General features: G+C 39.0%; 1 protein-coding gene across 1 annotated transcript in view; it reads right to left on the bottom strand.

The window, feature by feature from the left end:
- LOC106072424 (sodium- and chloride-dependent transporter XTRP3-like) overlaps positions 1 to 5,810 on the bottom strand; it is a 58,303-nt gene extending 52,493 nt beyond the window's left edge. Inside the window, exon 1 of the mRNA XM_056036438.1 lies at positions 5,517 to 5,810. The gene's annotated coding sequence lies outside the window, so the exon portion shown is untranslated. The remainder of the gene's footprint in view (positions 1 to 5,516) is intronic.
- Between the last annotated feature and the right edge of the window lie 11,186 nt (positions 5,811 to 16,996).

The raw sequence follows: 16,996 nt of genomic DNA, 5'->3' as shown, positions 1-16,996 counted from the left end.
AACTATAATAGTTGAATTACTAAACCGAAACTACAAAAAATAAATAAATACAAAAAAATAACATCTTTTAATAAAACCCTCAAAAAGAGACAAATAAACAAATACTTTTCTTTCAGGCTGAAGGGACAAACTCATGTAAAATTATTTCTCCGCAAGAGTCAGTTCAATGTAGAATGGGTTGCCTGAATCAAACATGTTTATTATCGACGTTATACAGTGGTAATCAACATGAACCACTCCATTAGCACATGTACACAGGTAGGCCAGACTTGTTTAAATAAATGTCAAGACTTAAAGGAAAGCACTCATCGTTGTAGCTTGCTTTCAAAATATGACCTATGACCAAAAATTATCTCGGGTTAAAAGCAGAGTTATGTCGCTTACTGTCCCCAGAGAAAAAAAAATCCACTACAATAAATGCTTTTTAGAACATACAAATAAGTACCAAAAAATCGTTATTTAGCATAAAACAGACAAGATTCTAGAGTTGTAAGTATCCACTAGTATCTAGTATCACTATATCGGTCTTTCTATTATGCTATTACACGACCATACTCAGGACTGGATTTACATTAAGCTCTAATCTATTTGAGTTACAGAAGTCCATCTATTGCAGGTCAGTGCTAAATAATATTGAAGACGGTTCAACGGAATGAAGTTGAATATGTATTTAGAAAAGGTTCTAATAAAATTACAAACAACCAAACTCAAACCCATTTACAAACGTGGAAAATCGAAACAGGATCGCCATCTCGATTAGGCCCCATGGTGTCCTTTTGACCATTGTCCAAAACAAACAAAAAAAAAAACAACGTACGTTTAGAATTTATGATCATACAAGATCCTCCAAAAGTTTCTTTCAGGGATCAGTGCCAGAGATTTGATAGTCGGTCGTTGGTTTGTGGCTCCAAACAACTGGTACAACTAAACCGATGTAGGCATGTAGGCGTAGTACAGTCTCAAAGTAGAACTTGACATCAACTTGAACAGACGTCTTTTTCAACAAACTTCAATAAAACCTTTTTTTTAGAACTATGCACAGCAGACAACTTTAATCTAGTTGTAGAAACACAAGTTAAAAAGGATACTTTAAACAAGATCTAATTCCAGGACAGGATTTACCACTAGGCCACACAAGCTATAGCATTTAAACAAGATCTAACTCCAGGACAGGATTTACCACTAGACCACACAAGCTATAGCATTTAAACAAGATCTAACTCCAGGACAGGATTTACCACTAGGCCACACAAGCTATAGCATTTAAACAAGATCTAACTCCAGGACAAGATTTACCACTAGACCACACAAGCTATAGCATTTAAACAAGATCTAACTCCAGGACAGGATTTACCACTAGGCCACACAAGCTATAGCATTTAAACAAGATCTAACTCCAGGACAGGATTTACCACTAGACCACACAAGCTATAGCATTTAAACAAGATCTAACTCCAGGACAGGATTTACCACTAGGCCACACAAGCTATAGCATTTAAACAAGATCTAACTCCAGGACAGGATTTACCACTAGGCCACACAAGCTATAGCATTTAAACAAGATCTAACTCCAGGACCGGATTTACCACTAGCCCACACAACTGACACCTACATAACTCATAAGATATAAAAGGACCCTCTACTTTAAAAAGCATAGGGACTTCTCAAGTGTATGACCGGCACTAACAGACTAAAAATTAAACGCCGCGCTGTCTAACTCGCCTCTCGTTAGTTCTTCAACTTTCACACCTGCATTTAAGACTCAAAACTAACAAAGATTTCCTGATACAAGTGTAACGACAATACAATCAAACATGCATGTAGGTGATCCTGCTGGAAGAAGTAACAACCGGACCGCATTTATGAACATGAATTAGGACAGATAACCTCGTGATTTCATCAGATTCAGCCTTCACAACCAAACCTTTTTTTTTTCACTGTTTTTCATAATCACATCAGAAACACGCACACCCACACATACACACTCCATAACAGGGAAAATAACGAGAGTCAGACGGACAGATAGACACACACACTATATATATATATATAACAGGGAAAATAACGAGAGTCAGACGGACAGACAGACACACACACTAAATATATATAACAGGGAAAATAACGAGAGTCAGACGGACAGATAGACACACACACTATATATATATATAACAGGGAAAATAACGAGAGTCAGACGGACAGATAGACACACACACTATATATATATAACAGGGAAAATAACGAGAGTCAGACGGACAGATAGACACACACACTATATATATATAACAGGGAAAATAACGAGAGTCAGACGGACAGATAGACACACACACTATATATATATAATAGGGAAAATAACGAGAGTCAGACGGACAGATAGACACACACACTATATATATATAACAGGGAAAATAACGTGAGTCAGACGGACAGATAGACACACACACTATATATATATAACAGGGAAAATAACGAGAGTCAGACGGACAGATAGACACACACACTATATATATATAACAGGGAAAATAACGAGAGTCAGACGGACAGATAGACACACACTATATATATATATATAACAGGGAAAATAACGAGAGTCAGACGGACAGATAGACACACACTATATATATATATAAGGGAAAAGGGGAAGAGTCAGAAGAAGCGATGGGAGAACAACATACTGGAATGGATGGGCCTGACCTGGTAAAGGACAGAGAGGAATGGATGGGCCTGACCAGGTAAAGGACAGAGAGGAATGGATGGGCCTGACCTGGTAAAGGACAGAGAGGAATGGATGGGCCTGACCTGGTAAAGGACAGAGAGGAATGGATGGGCCTGACCTGGTAAAGGACAGAGAGGAATGGATGGGCCTGACCTGGTAAAGGACAGAGAGAAATGGATGGGCCTGACCTGGTAAAGGACAGAGAGGAATGGATGGGCCTGACCTGGTAAAGGACAGAGAGGAATGGATGGGCCTGACCTGGTAAAGGACAGAGAGAAATGGATGGGCCTGACCTGGTAAATGACAGAGAGAAATGGATGGGCCTGGCTGGTAAAGGACAGAGAGAAATGGATGGGCCTGATCTGGTAAAGGACAGAGAGAAATGGATGGGCCTGGCTGGTAAAGGACAGAGAGAAATGGATGGGCCTGGCTGGTAAAGGACAGAGAGAAATGGATGGGCCTGGCTGGTAAAGGACAGAGAGAAATGGATGGGCCTGGCTGGTAAAGGACAGAGAGAAATGGATGGGCCTGGCTGGTAAAGGACAGAGAGAAATGGATGGGCCTGGCTGGTAAAGGACAGAGAGAAATGGATGGGCATGGCTGGTAAAGGACAGAGAGAAATGGATGGGCCTGGCTGGTAAAGGACAGAGAGGAATGGATGGGCCTGACCTGGTAAAGGACAGAGAGAAATGGATGGGCTTGACCTGGTAAAGGACAGAGAGGAATGGATGGGCCTGACCTGGTAAAGGACAGAGAGAAATGGATGGGCCTGACCTGGTAAAGGACAGAGAGAAATGGATGGGCCTGACCTGGTAAAGGACAGAGAGAAATGGATGGGCCTGACCTGGTAAAGGACAGAGAGGAATGGATGGGCCTGACCTGGTAAAGGACAGAGAGAAATGGATGGGCCTGGCTGGCAAAGGACAGAGAGGAATGGATGGGCCTGACCTGGCAAAGGACAGAGAGGAATGGATGGGCCTGACCTGGAAGAGGACAGAGTAATAGATGGGCCTGACCTGGCAAAGGACAGAGAGGCCTAACCTGGCAAAGGACAGAAAGGAATGGATGGGCCTGACCTGGAAGAGGACAGAGAGTAATGGATGGGCCTGACTTGGCAAAGGACAGAGAGGAATGGATGGGCCTGACCTGGAAGAGGACAGAGAGTAATGGATGGGCCTGACCTGGCAAAGGACAGAGAGGAATGGATGGGCCTGATCTGGTAAAGGACAGAGAGAAATGGATGGGCCTGGCTGGTAAAGGACAGAGAGAAATGGATGGGCCTGGCTGGTAAAGGACAGAGAGAAATGGATGGGCCTGGCTGGTAAAGGACAGAGAGAAATGGATGGGCCTGGCTGGTAAAGGACAGAGAGAAATGGATGGGCCTGGCTGGCAAAGGACAGAGAAGAATGGATGGGCCTGACCTGGCAAAGGACAGAGAGGAATGGATGGGCCTGACCTGGAAGAGGACAGAGAGTAATAGATGGGCCTGACCTGGTAAAGGACAGAGAGAAATGGATGGGCCTGGCTGGCAAAGGACAGAGAGGAATGGATGGGCCTGACCTGGCAAAGGACAGAGAGGAATGGATGGGCCTGACCTGGAAGAGGACAGAGAGTAATAGATGGGCCTGACCTGGCAAAGGACAGAGAGGCCTAACCTGGCAAAGGACAGAAAGGAATGGATGGGCCTGACCTGGAAGAGGACAGAGAGTAATGGATGGGCCTGACCTGGCAAAGGACAGAGAGGAATGGATGGGCCTGACCTGGAAGAGGACAGAGAGTAATGGATGGGCCTGACCTGGCAAAGGACAGAGAGGAATGGATGGGCCTGATCTGGTAAAGGACAGAGAGAAATGGATGGGCCTGGCTGGTAAAGGACAGAGAGAAATGGATGGGCCTGGCTGGTAAAGGACAGAGAGAAATGGATGGGCCTGGCTGGTAAAGGACAGAGAGAAATGGATGGGCCTGGCTGGTAAAGGACAGAGAGAAATGGATGGGCCTGGCTGGTAAAGGACAGAGAGAAATGGATGGGCCTGGCTGGTAAAGGACAGAGAGAAATGGATGGGCATGGCTGGTAAAGGACAGAGAGAAATGGATGGGCCTGGCTGGTAAAGGACAGAGAGGAATGGATGGGCCTGACCTGGTAAAGGACAGAGAGAAATGGATGGGCTTGACCTGGTAAAGGACAGAGAGGAATGGATGGGCCTGACCTGGTAAAGGACAGAGAGAAATGGATGGGCCTGACCTGGTAAAGGACAGAGAGAAATGGATGGGCCTGACCTGGTAAAGGACAGAGAGGAATGGATGGGCCTGACCTGGCAAAGGACAGAGAGGAATAGATGGGCCTGACCTGGCAAAGGACAGAGAGGAATGGATGGGCCTGACCTGGCAAAGGACAGAGAGGAATAGATGGGCCTGACCTGGCAAAGGACAGAGAGGAATGGATGGGCCTGACCGGACAAAGGACAGAGAGGCCTGACCTGGCAAAAGAGGAATGGAGAAATACGGTTGTCACATGTGTTGTCCAAAACAGACCAAGGGACAGGTGAAAATGAACTTTATTATGCAAAACAAACTCACTTCTGTTAATTATTTTTTGGTGCCCCCAAGAAAGTGGCAGCCCTAGCTCTTTCCCAGTTCATCAGTAAATCCTACGCTGGTCAGAATGTGTGTGTGTGTGTCATTTCGTCTAAAAACAACATTTTAAAAAATCTCTCTCTATCGAACTAGTCTAAGAATGGATTCATTAAAAAACTTTCAGAAGGCCTAGATAACAAGACCATAAACAATAAATAGGCTAACTCACCTTAGTGTGATGAATAATCCAAAATAATCAAACGACGACTCGATGTTGTTTAAACTCGGACTATGAGAATTATTTTAAAAAATAATTTCTTGAATTTACTCTTAGAAGCTGTGAGTAAAAACAATGTGTAGGTCCAAAATTAATGCCTATCATAAATCAGAAACACGGAATGTTGATTGACGATTTTTTTCCTCCTCTTTGGTCAATGTTTTCTGAGAGGTCAAAGAACAAATTTGGCCGACGTTTGCTCGCGTACCCTGCTACTGTGACAACAAGTGTATCCATATTCAAGGGAGGCTACTTTGGGTGTCACGGCTGAGAGCGGGTTCCCTTTGTAATAACATGCTTAATGTCCCCTTCATGCTGCATATGAGCGTGCATCGAGTATGGTGTTTCATTGTGGTAATATTTGTAGAAAAAAAATCATTTATTGTTAGGATAAAAAATCACACTGAAATAAAAAGTTTCACGAACTGAACAAAATGTACATAAAATAATTATGGTACGTTGTGGCTATGGAAATGTTGGCGACTTAATTAATAAACATATTTGTATATGTACAAAAAAAGGTTTGGCTAAAAACCAAAGCCGTACACATTCCCAACCTGTTAATTTATTATTACTATTTTCAGATGTCAAATTCTTCATCGTCTAAACCTGCTGGAACAAAGGTGGACACAGATACACTAGCGGATCCAGAACTTTGGAGTGGGGGGGAGTGATTTTTTTCCAAACCCTAACACTAACGCCCAGTAAACCCATAAACGTGCGTACAGCCTATATGTATATGTATGAGAAATAAAAAAGCAGTGTTTCTTTTTCTTTCTGCGGAGAAAAAAACCCAGACATATTGAGCCCTTTCTCTTGATAGTTTGGGGCTATGGGGGAACGCTGTAAGGCTACTTAGTGAGGTCGTTTTTTTTACATTCTTCACTGTAGAAACATATTCTCCTGACATTTACAGCTCATTATTCATCAGTGGGGCTTGGGGCAAAGCCCCGACGTCAAAAGCGTTTTCTTGCATTTTTCTCTGCTGAAAAGCATTCTCCTGTCATCTACAGCTCATTATTCATCAGTGGGGCTCGGGGCAAAGCCCCGACGCCAAAAGCGTTTTCTTGCATTTTTCTCTGCTGAAACGCAGTCTCCTGACATTTACAGCTCATTATTCATCAGTGGGGCTCGGAGCAAGGCCCCGACGCCAAAAGCGTTTTCTTGCATTTTTCACTGCTGAAACGCATTCTCCTGACATCTATTGATCATTATCATCCTATTAAAAAATGACCTTTTCAATAATGTTTCACTTGAAAAAATATTCTAATATGAATTAGAAAGGCCCTTACTACATTGCAAATAAAACGAGTTGAAATTACCCCACATATTTAGATTTAGGCTTTGAAGATCGCCGACGATAAAAAAATAATTTTAAAAAGCTCATTTTTAAGTGATACATTTTGTTCAATAAGGATGTTTGTAACTCTGTTTTGTTACAGAACAATAAGTCAAAGCTCTAAACAAAAAATTTCGGAAGTGGGAGGAGAAATTAAGTGGACCAATTAGACTCTACTCTAAATTTGTTTGCATTTTTAGGATTGAAGCATAAATTATGAGCTATAGTCCCAAATTTATTTAACTAGAAAAATAGCAGATCGAGTAAAGGTTGGAAAATGGCGACTAAGAAAAGAATATTTGGGTTCAGAAGTAATCTCAATCGTTACTCTTATACTGAAAAATTTCGTATGAATTATACATTTTCCAAAGCAAAGTCTTTCTTTAAAAAATTATGATAAATTTATGTGAAATAACATAAACTCTGTCGCCATATTTGACTATTTTGTTTTAAAACGTCATGTTTTCGTCTGGAAAGGGGAGGGGTGGTACCGTGGTAGAGTGAAAACGATTAATCCTCGCTTCTTTTTATAATTTCTGCTAAAGATTGCATTTGGCATTAAAGAATAGGGGTGGGGCGACTCGATATAAGAATTTAATTTATAGCATATATAAATTATATTACTGACAGATTATCTTTTAATTTTGTAATTTCTTAACTATAATTCAAAAAGAAAATGTTTTGGTTTGTCCGATGGACGGAAGGCTATTGTATGTATCGCCCCTCCCACCTGGTACAACCCTTTTTCATTTTATATTTACTAATAACAAAATTTGAGAGTTGTGTGCGACATAATATACAAATGGGTTCACATATCAATACTTAGTTTATGTTATATAGATATTCAACTAATTTTGTTCACTAACTATGATTTCCCCATAAAAGTAGGACCGCCCCCCCCCACACTCAAAGGGTTTAGGTGGGAATGGCAGTACATGTATTCGCCCTCCCCCCACCCAATCGGAAAACAGGGGAACGACATAATATAAAGATCGGTTAAAACACCAATAACGCGTTTTAATCATATAGATATTTAATTGATTCTGTTAGCAAGCTGTGATTTCTACAACTTTATTGGACCGCCCCACCACTCGACAATTTACGGGGGGGGGGGATTGATGCCATCGCCCCCTCCCGACACCACCAAATCAGCCAAAATGCCTGAGGGGGGTGCGAAATAATCTAAAAATAAGTTGAAATATAAATAATTAGCATATATTATTAACATAAGTTATAAATTCGTATACAAATTGTGTGAATTCTATACTAAAATTCGTCCGACACCCCCATCGGGGGGGGGGGGGTCGGACGAGTGGGGGAGGCGATCGCCCCTACCGCCCCCCCCCCGGATCCGCCAGTGCACAGATATCCAACACGGCTCTAACATTTTTTATAGAAATTATACACTTTATGTATATTCTTGGGAAAAGAATTACTAGCTACATAAATTTGTCAAGTTATAATCTTCTTTAAAATAAAAATTTGATCTTGAGGTCTAGACTTTAACACAAGTACATCTGCGGGTATTCCCGCATGTATTCATCAAAGAGTTAAACCATGGTTAAACATTTAAATAGTCGTTTAGAATCGTTTTGGACACCATCTTGTAAGTCTGGTTCTACAGGCGAATTACATTTTATACACAGTGTAGATTTATACAGTCGCTTAAAACCAGGCTCTTATACTTCTTCATCTTCATCGTTCTCATTGTTACGTTGGAGTGTTCATATGACTAGACCAATACATGAGATGAACTGCACTGGGGTTTCCAAATCAGGGAGCTCTCCATATAGTTTTCTTTCTATTGGGGTGATTTGGGGCCAATGTCTTATACGGGCCTCTTGGTAAAGAGAGCAGTTTTGGAGGACGTGGTCGGCATTTTCTGGTGATACTCCACATGGGCAGATTTCACTGGTTCCAATTTTGAGCTTCCGGTACATGTGTTGTCGCATTCTGTTGTGTCCTGAGTCGAAAGATTAGACGTTGGTCTTGTCGGGATAGCTTATAGTAAGCGTCATCTTTCTTGTGATTTGGATGGGAGCTCGTCCATTTCTCATTTATTTTATCTACAATTAATTTCTTCATTTCTTCTGGATAGAGTGCAGAGTTTATTTGTGAGTTTGTTCTTTCACTCTTGGCGAGTGTGTCAGCCTTCTCATTTCCTGCTAGTTGTATATGAGCTGGAATCCATTGAATAACAGTTTTTTTGCTGTTGTTGTTGAGCTTTGTAAGTGCTGTTCTGAGGTTTTTATTATAAGAGGAATCAGAGTTTTGCAAGCTTTGGAGGGTTGTTTTCGCATCTGTTAGAAAGACAATCTGACTGTGAGGGGAACTTGGATGATTTGCTATCATAGTAGCAGCTAGTGCTAGTGCTTCCCTTTCTGCTCTGTGACTGTCAGAGAGCTCTCCAGTTGCAATGGATTTTTCTAGGCTCTTATACAAAGCTTATATCAACTCACTCTGTCTGTCTGTATGGCTGTCTGTCTTGGAATTTCGCACAATTATTTCTTTTACCTGACAACACAAGAATCAATTAAAAAAAAAAACTATTGGTGATTAATTATTTTGTTTGGCATCTTGAACAAGGGAAAGAAATCGTACTTGACAAATGTTGTAGTATAAGTATATAGTCCCCTTTAGGACTCTTGTAACCTTTGTGAACATTTTTCAACGCATTTAAAAAACAATCATTAAAAAAGCTAAAAGCTAAACAAAACAATTAGTAAAAATATTTCTAATCCCACAGATTTATGTCATTGGCATGTGTCGGCTTGAAATACATATTGATACCGTTACACTTACTAGAAGCTTTGTTTAAAAAAAAAAGGTATTTTTGTTATTCTCTTTTTAGATTACTTGTTACAATTGAAATGTTCATATATGTTAATATATGTGAGAATTTATAAATATCAATAATACTCTACACGTGAGACGACTTAGACATAATTTAACAATATCTTTATTCAGATCTTCATGGAACCAGCAGAAACCTTGATCCATGAACCTGGACAACTGAACTCGAAAATGGCTCTAACGATTTTCCTAGAAATTTAACAGTTGATGTATATCGCTGACAAAAGAATAACTAGTTCGTTTGCCACACTGGGAAAACTATAGTTTGACCGTCATAATTTTTCAAAGTAAAAAAAAATAAATTTAAATTTGGTTTGAGACTATATCTAGGTCTAGAGCCAACAATGCGTAGTCAGCCTTATAACCGTAGAACTGAGTAAATGTAAAGTTGCTGCTTCGTTATTGAAGTTTGTAAACGTTGCTTTGATTTTGACGTAACTCTAATAGAGATGACATCTAGATTCTGGATCCAGATTGGTAAGACTAATGACTACACTTGATCTTAAAGAGTTCTAAATCAGAACTTTAGGTCCAGTGTTAGATCTACATGTTGGTGTAATGAACATGCCAATAACTAACCTCAAAAGTACACCTTACTCGGTCGCCGAATAAAAATGAGTAAGTTCTAGCAGTTGACAGTGTTACTGGTTCGATATTCGAATTGATACAAAATTATTATTATTTTTTTAAAAATTATTATTTCATTATATTTAAAGTTTAATAATGGAGGTATTATCTTTAAAGAAATGTTTTTCTGGTTTACTTGTAAAGTAAATTATTTGCATTGGTTTGGGATTATTACTAAAGTTGAATTTTGCTGATAAAGATGAGACAATAGATAGATAGACGAACAGACAGACAGACAGACAGATAGATAGATAGATAGATAGATAGATAGATAGATAGATAGATAGATAGATAGATAGATAGATAGATAGATAGATAGATAGATAATCTATGTTGTGTAAACCTATGTGGACCTAGATCTATATTAAATTTAAAAAATAGTCACATATTTCAATGAGCTAATCAAACAAATACTCTTGTACTATAAAAAAAATATTCAGAATTTAACAAAACTATTGCGGTCATGATTTTGATGGAGCACCGTACTTCCAACTGACTTGCATCGCCTTCAATGAAGGAGTTGATAGAGTGCTCTCTGGGGTCTGTTACAGTGGTATCATCATTTATATGCAGAGCGCACATTGAACAGATATAATGCTATTATATATATGTTATGATATGTATTTGATGGCATTATAAAAGACTAGACGTTAAAAAGCAATGCTTCACTAAACACCTTTACGTTTCAGCTCTTGAGTTTTGGTGAAGGGTATACAGATGGACAGACTTCTATGATGTCATCTGACTCTAGATCTGTCTACGTCTGAGAACCGTTGATGTCACACATTTTTTTAGGGGGGGGGGGGGTGGCGTGCAGAGGAGAAGGACAACGTAGTGGCTTGAGACTGACGTAGAACTTTTTTTTTTGCCAGGACGCTTTTATTCCGCAAATATCCTGACGAAAAATTGATTTTCTCGACTTTCTAGGGGGCTTAATTCTGGCTCGGCCTTAAAACTTCTGTCCCTTTGTTTGCTTAGCTATTTTTATCCGTCGGATTGTCTTGCCTTCTTCCTCGAAGTCAAACACTTGGGTAGAAGACTAGTACTCTCTAGAAGTAAGAGAAATGAAAGGCGAGAATTGGAAAGTAAGACAGATTGAAAGAAGAAAAAAAACAAGAGAGAGACATAGAGATAGAGAGAGAGAAACAGAGAGAAATATATATAGGTAGAGAAAGACAGTGAAAGAGCGAAGAGAGAGGCAGAGAAAAAGAGAGAGGAAGAAAAAGAAAGACAGAGACAGACACAAAAAAAGATATTGATAGATATATAGAGAAAAAGACAGAGGGAGAGAAAGAGAGAGACAGAGAAAGAGAGACAAAGAGAGATATTGATAGATACAGAGAGAGAGAGAGGAGGGAGAGAGAGGATGAAAAAAGAGTATAGAGTATTCTAATGTTAACAACACTAAACTCCCGCATGTTAACCAGTTCACTTTGCATCAAACTACCTGGAGTGGCTATGCAGTCAGTTATTTCAGGTGCTACCATCAAGCAGAAGACGTTCTCTGAAATCTACCTCACACTTTATTTCTTAACCTTGACCTAGTTCCGAATCTTAGCCACCGCTTCCCAAATGTTCTCTACATCGAGTTGAAGCAAAGTTTTTCTTTCGGCCATATTAACTTGCCCCCTTCTCCCTTCTAGCTAGCTAGCCCCTCTAATAATGTCACGCCATAACAAACACAAGGTCGACCCAAAAGGAGAGTGTTATCGGGTGTTCTAGTATGTCCACATTTCCTATTTACTATTTGGCCGTGGCTTCATCTCTTGTCCTAAGTACGTGCACAGAGTTTCTCTTCAAACGTCTGCTACGTGTTCTGAGTGGTATCGATCCAGTCACGTGCCTGAAGCCATCCTTTCAACTTGACTTACCTGCTTGCATGGCGCCATGCTGACACTGGCTGACACTGGCTGACACTACTCAGACAGACGCACTGTGAAATATCTGCAAATGCATAGACACACACACATTTTTATACTCAGAAAGATACACACATACAGTTGACTATAAACCCAAGACTACACAGACAGTATGTTACTTGACGTAGTACGAAAACTATGTAGGTATGGATTGGCTACTAGCAGTGGCGTAGCTTGGGTGGGGGAAGGGGTCCAAATGGGAAAGCCCCCCCCCCCCGGGCTCCCTCTTGAAAAAGAAGTGGGGGGGGGGGTTCCAAATGAATGTCCTAATTTTGTTTTACATCAAATATTAAATATTACACCACTGACATGTAATCTTGCTGTTCAAGTGGAGTCTAAAATACAAGACAGCATTGATTTTATTGAAATATCTAGATGATGTTATAGATGACCTTTGACCTTTGCTGTAAAGAAAGCACGATGTGAGGCGATATGAACTGAGATGTGTCACTTGTGCATTATCTTCCCAATCAACAACGGTAGTATTCTTAAAAGAATCTTAATGATTATTGTTTGTTAACTTTACATATATACCGTACCAGTTGGAATATAGACATATAGTTATTAAGTAAATACATTATCTCATGTCATGATGTCGAATATCAAAATGCAGGGGCCCCTAAAAAGGACAAGCCACCCAGCCTTTAGTATTTAGGTATGTCCAAAAATGTAATCTGGTGACTTAAATATCACTTTGTAAAGTTTTTTCCAAGTTGGAACTAAACCTCTTTGAAAACAACTATAACACAAGAACGCCAGAATAGTCTGAAAATGTAACAGTCTGACAATGTAACAGTATGACAATGTAACAGTATGACCATGTAACAGTCTGGCCATGTAACAGTCTTGTAATGTAATAGTCTGAAAATGTAACAGTCTGACAATGTAACAGTGTGGCAATGTAACAGTCTGGTAATGTAACAGTCTGGTAATGTAACAGTCTGGCAATGTAACAGTCTGGCAATGAAAGCCTATATATAGAGCAAGATATTTTTTTGTCTCTGGATTATTCACAATCAAAGCCAAATAAAAAGTTTATTTTAAAAAAATGTTTATTACATCTGCATAAATATGTTTAAGAAACATACGCTTTGGAAATTTCAGTTATTTGTTGATTTAGATATAGGTCAGGTGATAAGGCAGATTTTGATAAACTGCTTAATTTTATTTTTTCGGTGTCTTTTTATTTTATTTTTTTATTTGAGGCCACCAAAGTCACTTTCCCTAGAGCCTCAAACTACCTTAGGCCGGCCCTAATATTATGTAACGAGAATGAGTATGAAAAGAATGATACCAGAAAGAAAGAAATATTGAGAGAACGCGTTGGAGAACAAAAATGAGGATGGAAAACATTCCGGAATAAAAAATTGTAGTGTTATAGACAAAATAAACATGTACCTCACACTTTATTTCTTAACCTTGACCTAGTTCCGTATCCTAGCCACGGCTTCCCAAATGTTCTCTACATCCAGTTGTCGCAAAGTTGTTCTTTTGGCCATATTAACTTTGCTCCCTTCTAGCTAGCTAGCACCCTGTCCGTGCAACCATCAAAGTGTCAGCTTGAAGAGACAGAAATAAGAAGAAACTCAAGATGTTGTCATTTTAAGAATCTTGTCATTGACGTGACGTGACACCAGCAAATCAACTGTCCTCGTTAACTGTGTCGTGCCATCACCTCGTCACACCGCCCTCCCTTCCCACGGTGCTGTGCGAAAGTTTAACTGGTCTTAAGATTGGGTGTACCCTGTTTATAGAATACTGGATGGAAATGTGGCCATCAGATTGGTTTCATGTCGAAGAGGGCGTAGTCTCACGACAGATCTTTGCAACTTTGGCAACCCCATAAGTCGGCTTCATTATCCTGTGCTATAACTTCCCGCGCGAGGAGGACGACAACCACGCAAAGTTTTAATCAAGAATAAGTTTCATAGCGAGAAAGCCTCCGTGACCATCTCCAACTTTTCTGAGGTCTTCCTGGGTTAGTGGAGAGGGGGACAGCCTGAACAGGTAATAACCCAGTGAAATGACCTAATAATAAATACGTTTCGTAGATGGTAATCTATACTCTTTACAGGAGATGAAAATTCCAAAATAAAACCTACAGCCATCTGCTGCCCACAGCCTTCTCAGACTACTAAGCCACTGTGGTCAACATTTGCTCTAAAGAGTGGTTTTGGTCTGCGCATCCTACATCCTCAGAATCGAAGACATTGTCATTATATATTATTATCAACGTTGAAATGGATAACTCAATAGGGATCCACAGAAAGATGGAAATTGTATACAATTTAACAATTATAATAACTTCTTCGCTAAAAGTTTTTTTTAACCCGATCGGATATTTTAATACTAATCAACTGGTCCCTCAAAACTATTTAATACGTCTCTTACGAACTATTCTATGAATATTGTTGAAATAGCTTAGCTTGACAAAACAACTATTATTGACAGTCGTGTGATAGAATTTTATTTTGCGAATGTAATATCACATTTACTTATTTTACTATTTCATCAATGTCGTTCTTTCCATTTCTCTGCTGTATCACGACATTCAAAGAACAAGTCAAGCCTCGTTTTAAAGTTTCCAACTGACGACCCTGAGACCACCTTTACTTTTCCTCAACTAATGTCAGGTACCCATTATTGCTGGGTGGACTCAGAGGCACCCAAAGATCCCGAAATTAAAAATCACAGTCTTCACCAGAATTCGAACCCCAGGTTCAGAAGCCAAGCGCTTTACCGCTCAGCCACCTCGCCTCCAGATTTTATTAAATGCCAAACGATAATATTTTCAAAGCAGCAGTTAGGCCAGACAAATCAAGCTGTGTTGGGCTCTCTAAAATTATAAGGCTTGTAAAGGGGTCATTGAATTAGAAAAGTTTGAGAACTGTTGTTCTAGAATATAGATCTGCTTACCAATCACATCTTTGAAACTGATAAGTCTGGTATTAAATTTGGAAAAAAGTTAAAACTTTAATAGAGCAAAGTTTTATTGTGGTACTTAAAATGTATAGCAGATATAATAATGGCTTGTATTTAAGCGTTCAAAACCAATAGGCGTTCATGGCAACAATGGAAAACAATATATGAAAATATATAGATCTATATAAGATTTTAAAAATCTTAAAATACTTTTATGATTCGATTGAATTAACTTCCAAGGGAGTTAACCACTAATTTTTTGCCGCTCTGAAAGTAAACGCTTATCATTTCCCTTTACACGAAAACTAAATTCTAAGGCTCAATAGAATATATGACAGAAATGATCTGCTAATTTTGTAAACATTTTTAATATTTTATCTTGATAAAATAATACTAAACAAATTTACACATTTAGTTTAAAGAATTTTTCAGACTGGGAACGAAATCAAAATGTTTGTACATATTGTGGGATAACATTACATACTAGTGAAACTCTTATACACATAAAGTTAATCACACTTTAGTTCTAGGTTTCATTTACTAAAGTTACTAACTTTTCATTATTCCATTGTGCACAAGTACTACACTTTAACACATTCTGCATGACAAAAAATTGTATTAAAATTCAGATAGATCATTTCATTGTTTATTGTATTATTGGCAAAGATTTGGATTAATAGTACAATCTCCAGCTTTCCATATCTATTAAACGTGTTACGTTTTAAAATAAATACTATCTTTATATAAGTATGACTGTAAGTTATATTTAATCTACCATTAGTTCAAGCTCTGTAATAACGAAAAATTGACCTTCCTTTATCTTGTAAATTACGATTAAGCTGATTTAAATCCAAAGTCGCAGTGACCATGAGATACCATGTTTTTATTTTTACATTATTTGTTCCTTCTGCAAGCTGTCTCAAGAAGAAACGCTTTATTTCAGTAAACATCGAAGTAAATAAATTTCCTCTCGAAGACCAACGAACCTTGTTGTGCAGTGTAAGATCTGCATACTCACTCTCTATAAGAAATTCTTTAAACTGGCGATGGAAAAGATCTCTCGGCATCAACGGAGTTAATCATCTTTATCATCTCTCCAATAACCTTTCGAATTCTTCGTGTCGTCTGTTGAACTAGAGGTCATTTTTTTCTAATGAAATTGGATATCTTACAGAGAACTCATTTACAAAATTTGCTATATCTAGTTTACTCCCAAAGTTTGTCCTTCGAGTGAAAATAATTAAAAATAAGTTAATTTTTAGGGCTTTTAGTGAAGACAATCAATTGAGAAACAACAATTTTGTACCTATGTTCCTATGAACCTATGAACCTATGAACCTATGCTGCTTTGTTCGTCGATTTGATGCACGCCAAAAAGTATTTCGGACGTAGTAATTCGACGGAGATAATACGACACATGTTGCCGAGCGACTCTCCTTCCTATTGCTGCTTTCTAAAAATGTGTCTCTTTCTCTGTTAGACGTTTCAACAATGTTTTCTCCTCTCTTAAAAAGACAAGTCCATAAATAACACTTCGTGCTGGCACAGATAGTGGATGTAGGACTAGTTGTTAGGTAGACTACTCAGATAGTGTATGTAGGACTATTTGTTAGGAAGACTACTCAGATAGTGTATCTAGGACTATTTGTTAGGAAGACTACTCAGATAGTGTATGTAGGACTAGTTGTTAGGAAGACTACTCAGAAAGTGTATGTAGGACTAGTTGTTAGGAAGACTACTCAGATAGTGTATGTAGGACTAGTTGTTAGGAA

Source organism: Biomphalaria glabrata, chromosome 7 (assembly GCF_947242115.1).
Source record: "Biomphalaria glabrata chromosome 7, xgBioGlab47.1, whole genome shotgun sequence".
Taxonomy (NCBI): Eukaryota; Metazoa; Mollusca; class Gastropoda; family Planorbidae; genus Biomphalaria; species Biomphalaria glabrata.
The sequence above is the reverse complement of the archived record's forward strand: the minus strand, read 5'-3'. Positions and strand labels throughout refer to the sequence as shown.